The 13,124-nt window shown below is 40.2% G+C and overlaps 1 protein-coding gene across 7 annotated transcripts in view; it reads left to right on the top strand.

The window, feature by feature from the left end:
- The window catches only part of RAPGEF4 (Rap guanine nucleotide exchange factor 4), a 327,935-nt gene that overhangs the window by 129,664 nt on the left and 185,147 nt on the right, over nucleotides 1–13,124 (top strand). The window lies entirely within an intron of this gene.

The raw sequence follows: 13,124 nt of genomic DNA, 5'->3' as shown, positions 1-13,124 counted from the left end.
TTAGAACAGGGCTTAAAGCGCCTGCTGATTGTTGCTCTGAGGGAAATTCTCATGCCCGCTCACCGAGAAGATTGCTTAAATAATGCATGGGCAAGAGCGAGGCAAGATGGAATTTATGGCCCAGACAGTGTGATCGGGCTTTTGTTCAGAGGAGACACTACTTAAGTGTGAACATACAGCATACACCGAGGCTCAGGGGAAGGGTGTAACTGAATGAAATTAGTGACCACATGATGCTGTCCACATGCTATTTCAAAACAATCCTTAAAACAGTCCATTGATCCTATAGTGTGGTTGGAGGGAGGGAAAAGGGGGATGCTTGGAGTGCCAGTTGCAAATAGAATCCCCTGACCGAAAATTCCATGGGGCAGACACAGGAAGTGAATGCTATACCAGGAAGATGGTGTCCCTGGAGAGACTGGATGTTGGGCTGATGAAATGTAGTATGGCAGTCTTGTTAGGAAAGAATAAACCTTGACCAAACTGCAGCGTTCTATACACTATGTCTTCCATCTTGTCCTAATTAGAGGAATATGTCTGCTGAATCTTAATCTGTTTAATTGTTGATAGAGCAGGCATGTGATTTGCTATAAATACACATGAGCATTCATTTCTGAAATAATAGCTGTTGCCAAATATATGAGACCGACAGGAGTGCTGGACTAGGGAAGCTGTGCTGAATAGTTGAGTTTTGGAGGTAATGGACCAGTTGAGAATCACTGCACAGCTGGGCCAGCAGCTGCACCCAGTGCTCTGTCAAGTTTGGCCTCTAATTTCCTTGAACTTGTCCTTGTTTGCCAAAGTGATGCACATAGCAAGAACTTGCTTTAAATGAGCCCACTGCAAGCAAAAAGGACCCTTTTCAAGGAGTCTTTGTCAAAGTGTGTTGTCAACAATGGCAATGGCCAAATGAGGTATTGATTAGGCAATAGGAAATTTGAATAATCACAAAAATAAAAACCAAAGGCAAAGTGGTAGAATGAGGTAAGCTGGCAGGAGATCAGAGTATATTAAAAGGCAGCATTGGGTCATCACTGTCCTAACTAAAGGACATATGGAAAAATCCCATTATTATCTCCAGCAATAATTATCTTGTAGTTAGGAAAAAATAAATCGGGCCCTGCAGCTTGGAAGGCAGCCCAGTAATCTCAACACCTTTTTTCTTAACAGTATATTGTTCTGATATTCATTGGGACTGGGTCAGAAGGAAGTGTCAGAGAGAAGATTTTATATTAAGAAGCATCCTATGACTAAATAATACAATTAGTAGCAAGCTGAGCAGAGACAGCAGTAAGAGCTCACCTTTTATCTCCTGGTTCTAACTTCAGCAAGTGTTTATTTACCATTTGCTGTGTATCTAGCATGTTCTAGATACGCACTCTAACCAACTAGATTAAAAACTCTTTGAGAGCAGACACTTAGATTTATTCTTTTCTCTTATAAATCCCATCTCTTGAAAACTGCTGGCCTTGATATGATAAGGCAAGTCTGGGTAGTTCCTTCACTTTAAAGGGATTAACTATTAAGCCCTTGTTATGCAGATGCTTAATTTTTCTTTTGCAACACATATCCCCCTCCTCCTTCAGATTTGAGGGCTAGTAACTTGAACACTTGCACGTTAGGTGGTTTGGAACAAAATATTAACCTCTTGGGAGAGGCAGTTTCCTCATTTGTGGAATGAAGAAAGTAACATTCATCATATGGGAATAAAGAGAAGAGATGTACCTTGGTGTTAGGAGGTGCTTTCCTGCCCTCACAGGATATAGCAGTATCATTTACCCTGTGGACCAAGTATGCAGTGGAGCACAGGGGAGGTGGCGACTGAGTAGGGCGGCAGGAAAACTGGCTAGGAGGGTGGAACAGTACCTTTGATAAGAATATGTCTTAGGATGGTGCCTGTGGGAATAAGGGGGAAAGGAGGAATCTGAAATATGTTTCAAAGGGGAAAATGACAGAAAATGGCAGCAGATTATGTTCAAATAGGGTGTCAAGGAAGAAAGTGAGGAGTGAAAAGATGATGGGTTTATGATTATGGCAAAGTTTGATTTATATATATAAATACGTGTGTGTATGTGTTCTCTAAAAATAAGCTGAAACAATACAACCTTTCAGGGACTTATAAACTAAGAAAAGCAAGAGAGAAGAGGAAATTGGAGTGTTCTAGTTAACTTATGTAAAGGGAAAGAGAAAAAAATCAATAATAAACCAATAAGATAGGTCTATTGCTGACAATAGAATGAGAATTCAAAGGAATTGCTTAAAATGGCAAATCTATGTTTGGAATTTTTCCCAGACAAGACCCACAATCATCAAATAATAAGGCTTTTCTGCAATCTTGGAACTTATTTAAGTTTTCCTGAGTTAAAAAATGCCACTGAGGGGACACAAACAGTGTCAGGGTTGGGAAGAAAAAAGAGCATGAGGAATGGAAATTCTCAAAATAGCTCGGTTTTAAAGAGGAAATGGGAGCCAAAAGATGGCTAGTCAACCTTTCAGAACATAACCATTCATTATGATTTGCCAGAACGTTTGGCAACTGTTATTCTCTAAATAACTTATTGTGATTTTTAAGGAAATTCAAGCAAGAATCAAAATTATACCAAACTCCCAACTGGCAAAAAGGTTGTCTTCCACAAGTTCATTTGCAAGCCCTTTATAGGAGTGATGTTGGAAACATATTTAGGCTTTTCCAAAGCCTACCCAATCCACCCTATGGTCAAAGTTACATTACAATTGCAATAAAAATTAATAGCAAAACCACTTTTCATGTTAATAATTAAAGCATATATAAGCAATAACTATATAAGCAATAAGCAATAATTAAAGCATAATAAAAGCAATAATCACCAGGATAGAAAATATTTTGAATGCTAGTGCTTGGGGTTAACTACAAGATAATATGGGCTGTGACTATTTTAAAATTTGTGTCCACCTTCACTGACTTTGAGACGTTGGCTTCTTTAATTCTGAAAAGTAGGATTTCTTTGTCCTTATTTCAGGCATATCATGGGTTCTATCTTTACCCATATCCACTGTGGTTTGGGTTTGGGTTATAGGTGGGTAGTGAGAGAGACACCTGAGGTAACTGGGGCAAAAGTTAGAAGACAGGAAAAACAGCAAGTTTAATGTATGAGTGAGAAGGAGCTCAAAGGGCAATGAAGGGAGTGCTGGACATCGAAGGAGGAACACAGAAAGGTATGCTTGCTGCTCCTGAGGGGAAGCACAGTGGGCTTCATGGCTCCATGGATCAGCCACCAGTGGTGTCTCTGTCTCAGAGAACTTGTCTCTTGAGTCTGGGATTCGGCTCTTGACTGGGTAGACCTGAGGAACCTCCAGTGTACGTCCCCCGATTTAGGACCCACTTGTCTTCACTTCCTTCCCTGTTCAATTTGGATACCATGGCCTATCATTTGAACCACCTCTTGTTCATATTATCACTTCTCCCAATCATTCATTCAATAAAGAGTTATTGGCCCAGCACAGTGGCTCACACCTCTAACCCCTGCACTTTGGGAAGCTGAGGTGGGTGGACCACTTGAGGCTAGGAATTTGAGGCCAGCCTGGACAACATGGCAAAACCCTGTCTTTACAAAAAATGCCAAATATTAGCCAGACGTGGTGGCATGTGCTGGTAGTCCCAGCTACTCAGGAAGCTGAGGCAGGAGAATTGCTTGAACCTGGGAGGCAGAGGTTACAGTGAGCTGAGATTGTGCCACTGTACTCCAGCCTGGATAATGGAGCAAGACTGTCTCAGAAACAAGCAAAACGAAAACAAAATCCAAAAGATTTATCGAGTGACTCCTGTGTGTTGGACATTGTTGTACTAGATACTTGGAAATGAATGAAGCAGATCTGTGCCTGCCCTTGTCACCGTCAGATCCAATACCAACCTTTTCTCAGTTCAGGAGGCTTTCTATTACCTCCAGCTAGGCTGTGAGCACTGCCAGAGAAAACTACACCACTGTCCAGATGGCTTTTGTGGTACATTCATGACCGCCAACCTCACTGGACCCCTCGGCACAACCAGGCCATCCTTACAGATTCTCCTAATGCATTTCTACCATTCTCCCCAACACCTATTTGAAGATTTCTACTCTCCTCAAACCCTCGACCAAATCACCTCCCTGGTGACTTTTTGCAAACAGCCTCACTGCTTACCATGCAAGAATTCAGCTTCCTGCCAACAAATCAATTACCTCCATAACCCAAATAAAACCAACTGCCTTGTGGACAGTTCAACACAGTGAAATCAAGTCCAACTCCAGGAAGCCTTGGAAGGCTAAGGAGGTCTTTACTGAAAGTTTCTTGAGGAGTCAGCGAAGACCAAAAGGGGCACTAATCTTAAAATACATAGCTAGATTTCCTAAAAATTGTGTTTAGATATCTTTCTTCCCAAAGTCTGGCTCCTCCTGAAGGCTGTTCATTTCTTCTCACCCTCTGCCCTCCTCCTGTGTTTCCTCACCAGCTGCCACACTCATCCACCTTGCCTTCTTACCCTGGCCTGCCTTCTCTTATTCCTGCATGGGTCGAGCACGCTAGCCAATCTTGGTGTTGGCCATTTCCGCCGCCACCCATTCCTCTTACCTCCATCAGGACAAGTCATAGATGGCTAAGCCCATTAGGCATTGCAAATACTGGCAAATATATATAATTCATTCAATGAAGAGTTATTGGCCCAGCACAGTGGCTCACACCTGTAATCACTGCACTTTGGGAAACTGAGGTGGGTAGATCACTTGAGGCTAGGAATTTGAGACCAGCCTGGACAACATGGCAAAACCCTGTCTCTGCAAAAAAAATGCCAAATATTAGCCAGGCATGGTGGCACATGCTGGTAGTCCCAGCTACATATTTATATTTATTAAATATATATATATATAAATATATGTATTTTAAATGTGTTCATTTGTATGAATCCATTTCTAGTCCCTCAGGTTAAAATAGAGGTTTTTCCTCCCGAGACCCCTTTACCTGTGTCCTGGACCCCATTCACTCTCATCCTCTTGGGATGCTTACTTTATGCATAATTTCCTCCATTTCTTGTATCTTTCACCTTTTCATCCTTAGTGGATTCTTCTCATCTGAGTGTACATGGGCTCCAGCCATTCCAATTTAAAAGAAAACAAGACAAAACAAAACCTTTATCTTCCCCTCATACCCTTTCATCTACTCTAACTTTATTTCCCCTTTTATATCCAACTTTTGTAATAGAATTGTCTATTTGTTGTGTCCACTTCTTCCCTTCCCAGACACTCTTCAGTCCACTGTGATTTAAATTCTACCCCAGCCACTCCACAGAAACCTCGCTAGTTGAAGTCATCCCCTGCTTGCTTGTTCTGAATGTGAAAGAGAGCCTCAGTCTTTAATTTTTCTACAGCATTTGACATTGTAGATTCCTTTACCTTCTTGAAATATTGTTTTCTTGCAGCTTTTTTGTGCTTTCCTATTCTTTAATCTCTATAGGCTTATCTTCTTTACACACTATTAAAATATAGTTGGTATTCAGGGGCACTCTTCTTTTCTGACTTTGGGAGAAATGGGGAGAAGCCATTGCTGTGGCTCCTGTTAATACATACATGCTATTGACTCCCATGCTTAGATCACCCCAGGCCTCACTTGGGGAGGCAGGATACAGATCCCTTCTGCATAGAGAGTCCTTCCAAATTCAACTTGGATTTTAACCCCAGAATTTTACAGTCGGAGATGGGCCTGTTTTTCTACCCCACACCAATAATTTGCTGAATTACCCTTCGGTTACACAAAACCTCTCTCAAACATGTCCTATCACTACCACCACCTATTTTATTGTGTAGACCCCCTTTGGGGCTGAAATACAGACTTTAAAATCTTCTTACATTCTTCCATAGTCTATTGTTTAGTGTAAACTTCATAGAATTTGTCCCTCGAATTAAGCCAAAATTTTGGAATGCAAGTCTTTTCTATCTCAAAACTACTTTTTTTCTCTTTCCTTCCTTCCTTTTCTTTCTTTTCTTTCTTCCTTTCCTCTCTCTCTCTCTCTCTCTCTCTCTCTCTCTCTCTCTCTCTTTCTTTCTTTCACAGAGTCTTACTCTGTCACCCAGGCTGAAGTGTGCAGTGGTACGATCTCAGTTCACTGCAACATCTGCTTCCTGGGTTCAAGCAATTCTTGTGTCTCAGTCTCCCTGGTACCTGGGATTACAGATGCCTGCCACCACGCCCAGATAATTCTTTTATTTTTAATGGCGATGGGTTTTTGCCAGGTTGGCCAGGCTGGTTCTGAACTCCTGACCTGAGGTGATCCACCCGCCTCAGCCTCCCAGAGTGCTGGGATTACAGGCATGAGCAATTGTACCTGGCCAAAAACTGCTTATTAATAATAATAATAAACCTTTGACTTTCTGTGTTTTGGAAAAATAAATCTATTTAGACATGCAATTGGCTTCTTTGTTTCCTTCAGGTCTTTTACTGTCCTTGGGGTAACTGAATGATCTCACAGGGGCAATGAGATACAAACTTTTTAATATTTTAACCTACATAGGAGTGGAAAAGCGAATTGAGTTGGTGAGAAGAATCAGTCAAGAGAAGAGACTCCTGACCCTTGAACATGAAGATCTAAGAGAATACTCCTTTGCTTATCTGAACAGATTCCTTACCATCTGAGATGTACCTATGTTGCTTTGAAACTGGAAATGGTTGGTGGACTCCATATAATTTTTCAACACTTCATGAGTAAATGGATTTATGATTCAGGGTATGACTACTTATTGGGTCTTCATAATTAAAATGTGGTGTAAGAAAGTACTAAATCCATTGGCCTTGTCTGATTTCATCCTGATTAAATAGGCACAAACTAACGTCCATCCAGGCCAATCTATATAGGTAGAGGAGGTAATGTTTAAGAAACTGTTTTGAACCTTTGAGCCCTAACTACATTTTGGAAAAATTTCTGGTGACGGGGAAGAAGTCTGATGATTTGGGTCAGGAAAATAAATTTTTACATTACCTATTTAACTTCTTTAAAGCCACCTTTTGTAGAAGAACATGGAAGATAGTTGAACTTTCCAGAGATGAAGAAAGTAAAACATTTCATAAATTCAAATCATGTCATAGTTGAATTAATCCAAAATTTAACTGTTAATGACAGAGAAATGGAAGAAGGCGTGACATGCTTCAGTTGCTGGGCTCTTATCATTCAGGCCTGCAATTGCATTCTGAACAGATTGGGATCGTGTGAACAGCTTGTTGGATCACTTAACAAAACGGGCATCCCAGTAATCAAGGTCAGAAATAATAAAACCATGAATTAAATGTTTTTGATCAATATTCACCCAACTCATATCCTTAATGATAATACTTAACTGAAAGAAAGACCTTTGCTTCAAGGTTCATTTGAAATTCACAGAGAACTGTAAATTTGTTTTGATATCCTAGTGCTTCTGGAAATTATGAGTCCTATATTTCATTTTGTAGAATTAGAGCAGACTACATAACATGCTCTTACATAGCACAGACTGTCTCTACTTTTTCATTCTGTGTTTTAATAAGAGAAAATGTCATAGGGAAGGGAGACAGAGTGGAGGGAATCTTTGGATATGGGGGTGGAAGGAAAGAGCCATGTGTACAGTTCTCTGCTGTAAATTGTGCCTGTGCCCTCTTTAAAGGTATGCCTCTTGCAGATAAATTCAAACAGTGGAAGCAGCTATCTGTCTGAACCTGACACTGCTTATTAATTTGGAGGACAGAATTATGGTTCTAGCTTCATCTTATTTAAATAGGTTTCTACAATTTTTCCTCTTCTAAAAGGAGAACATATGTATTAGTCTATTTTCATTGCTATGAAGGAATACCTGAGACTGGATAATTTGTAAAGATACGAGTTTTATTTGGGCTCACAGTTCTACAGCCTCCTGTACAGGAAGCATGGTGCTGGCATCTGCTCCTGGTGAAGGCCTCAGGAGGCTTCCAATCATGGTGGAAGGTGAAGGAAGAGCAGGCATGTCACATGATGAGAGCTGCACCAAGAGAGAGAAGGGGGAGATCCCAGACTCTTTTAAACAACCAGATCTCATGTGAACTAACTGAGTAAGAACTCACTCATCACCAAGGGGATGGTGCTAAGCCATTCAAGAGGGGTCCACCCCCATTTTGCCTTTAGAACTCACGGTGATCCTCTACAGGAGTTTCCGATATTTGTTGAGAAATTGGAGGTAGATAGCTGGATACCATTTAACCAAATCCATGCCACAACTGAGAGCTGGTCCTAAAGTGAATTAGGCAAAGGCTTCATTATCCCATCCCTAATCAACCACAGTTCATAACATCAACTTAAGGTCTTTAATTTTATTTTGTCGTTTTGAGGCATAATAAATGCATCAACTTCAGCTCATAGTATTAGCCAAGTCATTTCTTCTTAGGTGTGAGGGAGGGCTATAGAATCTTTGTCTACAGAGATTTTCCTCAGGCTTGGAGGGACTGGCTTCAGATACCAGGTCCCTTTAAGTTATTCATTCACTTGTTTCCACTCATTCATTGACTCCAACTGTGCCAGGCATTACTCTTGGCACAAGCATTAGAACAGACAGCAAGACGATGATGGTAAAAGTGAATGCCCAAGGAAGACTCTTCAAAAGGCACCTTAATCAGCTCAACAGCTTGATAGCATCACTTTATGTTGTTCATATCGTTTGTGGAAAAGGAAATTTTTCCTTGTCTGAGTTACGTACCATGGAAACAGGATGTTTGGGGGTATGTTGTTCATAAAATCTCAGAAATACTTTCTCAACCTGAAGTTACACAAGGTCGTTTTAGTGATATAACCTGGGTCTCATCTCGTCATCCATTCTTTAATATGTAATGGCCAGGTGTAGTGGCTCACACCTGTAATGCTAGCACTTTGGGAGGCCGAGGTAGATGGATCACTTGAGGTCAGGAGTTCAAAACCAGCCTGACCAACATGGTGAAACTTCGTTTCTACTAAAAATACAAAAAAATTAGCCAGGCATGGTGGCAGGCACCTGTAATTCCAGCTGCTTGGGATGCTGAGGCAGGAGAATTGCTTGAACCTGGGAGGCAGAGGTTGTGATAAGCCAAGGTTGTGCCACTGCACTCCAGCCTGGGCTACAGAATGAGACTCTGTCTTGAAAAAAAAAAAAGGGTTGTAACACCAGAAAGAGCTTAGAGCAGCCAGCTTGAAGTGGAACAACTCATCTCACATTGTTTTTTCTAAAAGGAGAAATACCTATAATAGTTTTTGACTCAACTGAACATCATGACTTCTAAGTGACTGCATATGTCAGAAAGACTTGGCTTCCTGCCAGTGTTTGCAAAAGATGAAAAGGAACTGAAGGAAAAACACCCAATCATGGGCCTGGCTGGCTTGCTTGCTTTCTTTCCTTTCTTTCCTTCCTTCCTTCCTTCCTTCCTTCCTTCCTTCCTTCCTTCCTTCCTTCCTTCCTTCCTTCCTTCCTTCCTTCCTTCCTTCTTTCTTTCTTTCTTTCTTTCTTTCTTTCTTTCTTTCTTTCTTTCTTTCTTCTTTCTTTCCTTTCTTTTTCTTTCTTTAAATTAGAGACTGGCTCTTACTCTGTCACCCAGGCTGGAGTACAGTGTCGTGATCACACTCACTGCAGCTTTGACCTCCTCGGGTTCAAGTGATCCTCCTACCTCAGCCTCCTGAGTAGCTTAGACTACAGGTGTATGCCACGGCACCCAGCTAATTTTTGTGTATATGTATGTATGTATGTTTTTATTTATTATACTTTAAGTTCTGGGGTACATGTGCAGATCTTGCAGGATTGTTACATAGGTATACACATGCCATGTTGGTTTGCTGCCTCCATCCCCCCTTCACCTACTTTAGATATTTCTCCTAATATTATCCCTCCCCTACCTCCCTACTCCCTGCTATCACTCCCCTAGCCCCCCACCCTGCTACAAATCACAGTGTGTGATGTTCCCCTCCCTGTGTCCATGTGTTCTCATTGTTCAATACCCACTTATGAGTGAGAACATGCGGTGTTTGGTTTTCTGTTTTTGTGTCAGTTTGCTGAGAATGATGGTTTCAGATTCATCCATGCCCCTGCAAAGGACATGAACTCATCCTTTTTCATGGCTGCATAGTATTCCATGGTGAATATGTGCCACATTTTCCCAGACCAGTCTATCATTGATAGACATTTGGGTTGGTTCCAAGTCTTTGCTATTGTAAACAGTGCCAAAATGAACATATGTATGCATGTGTCTTTATAACAGAATGATTTATAATCCTTTGGGTATATACCAGTAATGGGATTGCTGGGTCAAATGGTATTTCTTGTTCTAGATCCTTAAGGAATCGTCACACTGTCTTGCACAATGGTTGCAGTAATTTACACTCCCACCAGCAGTGTAGAAGTGTTCCTATTTCTCCACATCCTCTGCAGCATCTGTTGTCTCCAGATTTTTAAATGATTACCATTCTAACTGGCGTAAGATGGTATCTCAATGTGGTTTTGATTTGCATTTCTCTAATGACCAGTGCTGAGGAGCATTTTTTCATATGTTTGTTGGCTGCCTAAATGTCTTCTTTTGAAAAGTGCCTGTTCATATCCTTTGCCTACTTTTTGATGGAGTTGTTTTTTTCTTGTAAATTTGTTTTAGTTCTTTGTAGATTCTGGATATTATTAGCCCTTTGTCAGATGGGTAGACTGCAAAATTTTTTTCCCATTCTATTGGTTGCTGGTTCACTGTAATGATTGTTTCTTTTGCTGTGCAGAAGCTTTTAATTAGATCCTATTCATCTATTTTGGCTTTTGTTGCCATTGCTTTTGGTGTTTTAGTCATGAAGTTCTTGCCTATGCCTATATCCTGAATGCTATTGCCTGTGTTTTCTTCTAGGGTTTTTATGGTGTTAGGTCTTATGTTTAAATCTTTAATCCATCTGGAGTTAATTTTTGTATAAGGTGTAAGGAGTGGGTCCAGTTTCAGCTTTCTGCACATGGTTAGCCAGTTTTCCCAACACAATTTATTAAACAGGGACTCCTTTCCTCATTGCTTGTTTTCATCAGGTTTGTCAAAGGTCAGATGGTTGTAGGTATGTGGCTTTACTTCCAAGGCCTTTGTTCTGTTCCATTGGTCTATATCTCTGTTTTGGTACCAGTACCATGCTGTTTTGATTACTGTAGCCTTATAGTATAGTTTGAAACAGGTAGCATGATGCCTCCAGCTTTGTTTTTTTTGCTTAGGATTGTCTTGTCTATGTGGGCTCTCTTTTGGTTCCATATGAAGTTTAAGGTGATTTTTTTTTTCTAGTTCTGTGAAGAAAGTAAATGGTAGCTTGATGGGGATAGCATTGAATCTGTAAATTACTTTGGGCAGTGTGACCATTTTCACGATATTCTTCCTAACTATGAGCATAGAATGTTTTTCCATCTGTTTGTGTCCTCTCTTATTTCCTTGAGCAGTGATTTGTAGTTCTCCTTGAAGAGGTCCTTCATGTCCTTTGTTAGTTGTATTCCTAGGTATTTTACTCTCTTTGTAGCAATTGTGAATGGGAGTTCACTCATGATTTGGCTCTCTGTCTGTTATTGGTGTATAGAAATGCTTGTGATTTTTGCACATTGATTTTGTATCCTGAGACTTTCCTGAAGTTGCTTATCATCTTAAGGAGATTTTGGGCTGAGATGATGTGGCTTCCAAATATGCAATCATGTCATCTGCAAATACAGACAATTTGACTTCCTCTTTTCCTAATTGATATCATTTATTTCCTTGATTGCTCTGGCTAGAACTTCCAATACTATGTTGAATAGGAATGATAAGAGAGGGCACCCTTGTCTAGTGCCAGTTTTCAAAGGGAATGCTTCCAGTTTTTGCCCATTCAGTATGATATTGGCTGTGGGTTTGTCATAGATAGCTTTTAGCATTTTGAGATACATTCCATCAAAACCTGGTTTATTGGGAGTTTTAGCTAAAGAGCTGTTGAATTTTGTCAAAGGCCTTCTCTGCATCTATTGAGATAATCATGTGTTTTTTGCCTTTGGTTCTCTTTATATAATGGATTATGGTTATAGATTTGCATACGTTGAACCAACCTTGCATCCCCAGGATGAAGCCTACTTGATTGTGATGTGTTGTTGCATTTGGTTTGCCAGTATTTTATCGAAGATTTTTGCATCGATGTTCATCATGGATATTGGCCTGAAGTTTTCTTTTCTAGTTGTGTCTGCCAGCTTTTGGTATCAGGATGATGTTGGTCTTATAAAATAAGTTAGGGAGGATTCCATCTTTTTGTATTCTTTGGAATAGTTTCAGAAGGAATGTTACCAGCTCTTCTTTGTACATCTGGTAGCATTCGGCTATGAACCCATTTGGACCTAGATTTTTTTGGTTGGTAGGCTATTAATTGCTGCCTCAACTTCAGACCTTGTTATCAGTCTATTCAGGAATTCAGCTTCTTCCTGGTTTAGCCTTGGGAGGGTGTAAGTGTCCAGGAATTTATCTATTTCTTCCAGATTTACTGGTTTGTGTGCATAGAGTTGTTTATAGTAAGTAACTTCTGATGGTAGTTTATATTTCTGTGGAATCAGTGGTGATATCGCCTTTATCATTTTTTTATCTCATCTACTTGATTTTTCTCTCTTTTCTTTTTTATTAGTCTGGCTAGCAGTCTATCAGTTTTGTTGATCTTTTCAAAAACCAGCTCCTTGATTTATTGATTTTTTTGAAGGATTTTTTGTGTCTCCATCCTCTTCAGTTCTGCTCTGATCTTAGTTGTTTCTTGTCTTCTGCTAGCTTTTGAATTTGTTTGATCTTGGTCCTCTAGTTCTTTTAATTTTGATGATAGGGTGTTGATTTTAGAACTTTCCTCACTTCTCATGTAGGCACTTAGTGCTATAAATTTCCCTCTAGAAACTGCTTTAAATGTGTCCCAGAGATTCTGGCACATTGTGTCTTCATTCTCATTGGTTTGAAAGAACATCTTTATTTCTGCCTTCATTTTATTATTTATCCAATAGCCATTCAGGAGCAAGTTGTTCAGTTTCCATGTAGTTGTGTGGTTTTGCATGAGTTTCTTAGTCCTGAGTTCTAATTTGATTTTGCACTGTGGTCTGAGAGACTGGTTGTTATGAGTTCCATTCTTTTGCATTTGCTGGGGAGTGATTTACTCC

This window comes from Callithrix jacchus, chromosome 6 (assembly GCF_049354715.1).
Source record: "Callithrix jacchus isolate 240 chromosome 6, calJac240_pri, whole genome shotgun sequence".
NCBI lineage: Eukaryota > Metazoa > Chordata > Mammalia > Primates > Cebidae > Callithrix > Callithrix jacchus.
Note: the sequence above shows the minus strand (reverse complement) of the source record. Positions and strands in the feature narration are given on the sequence as shown.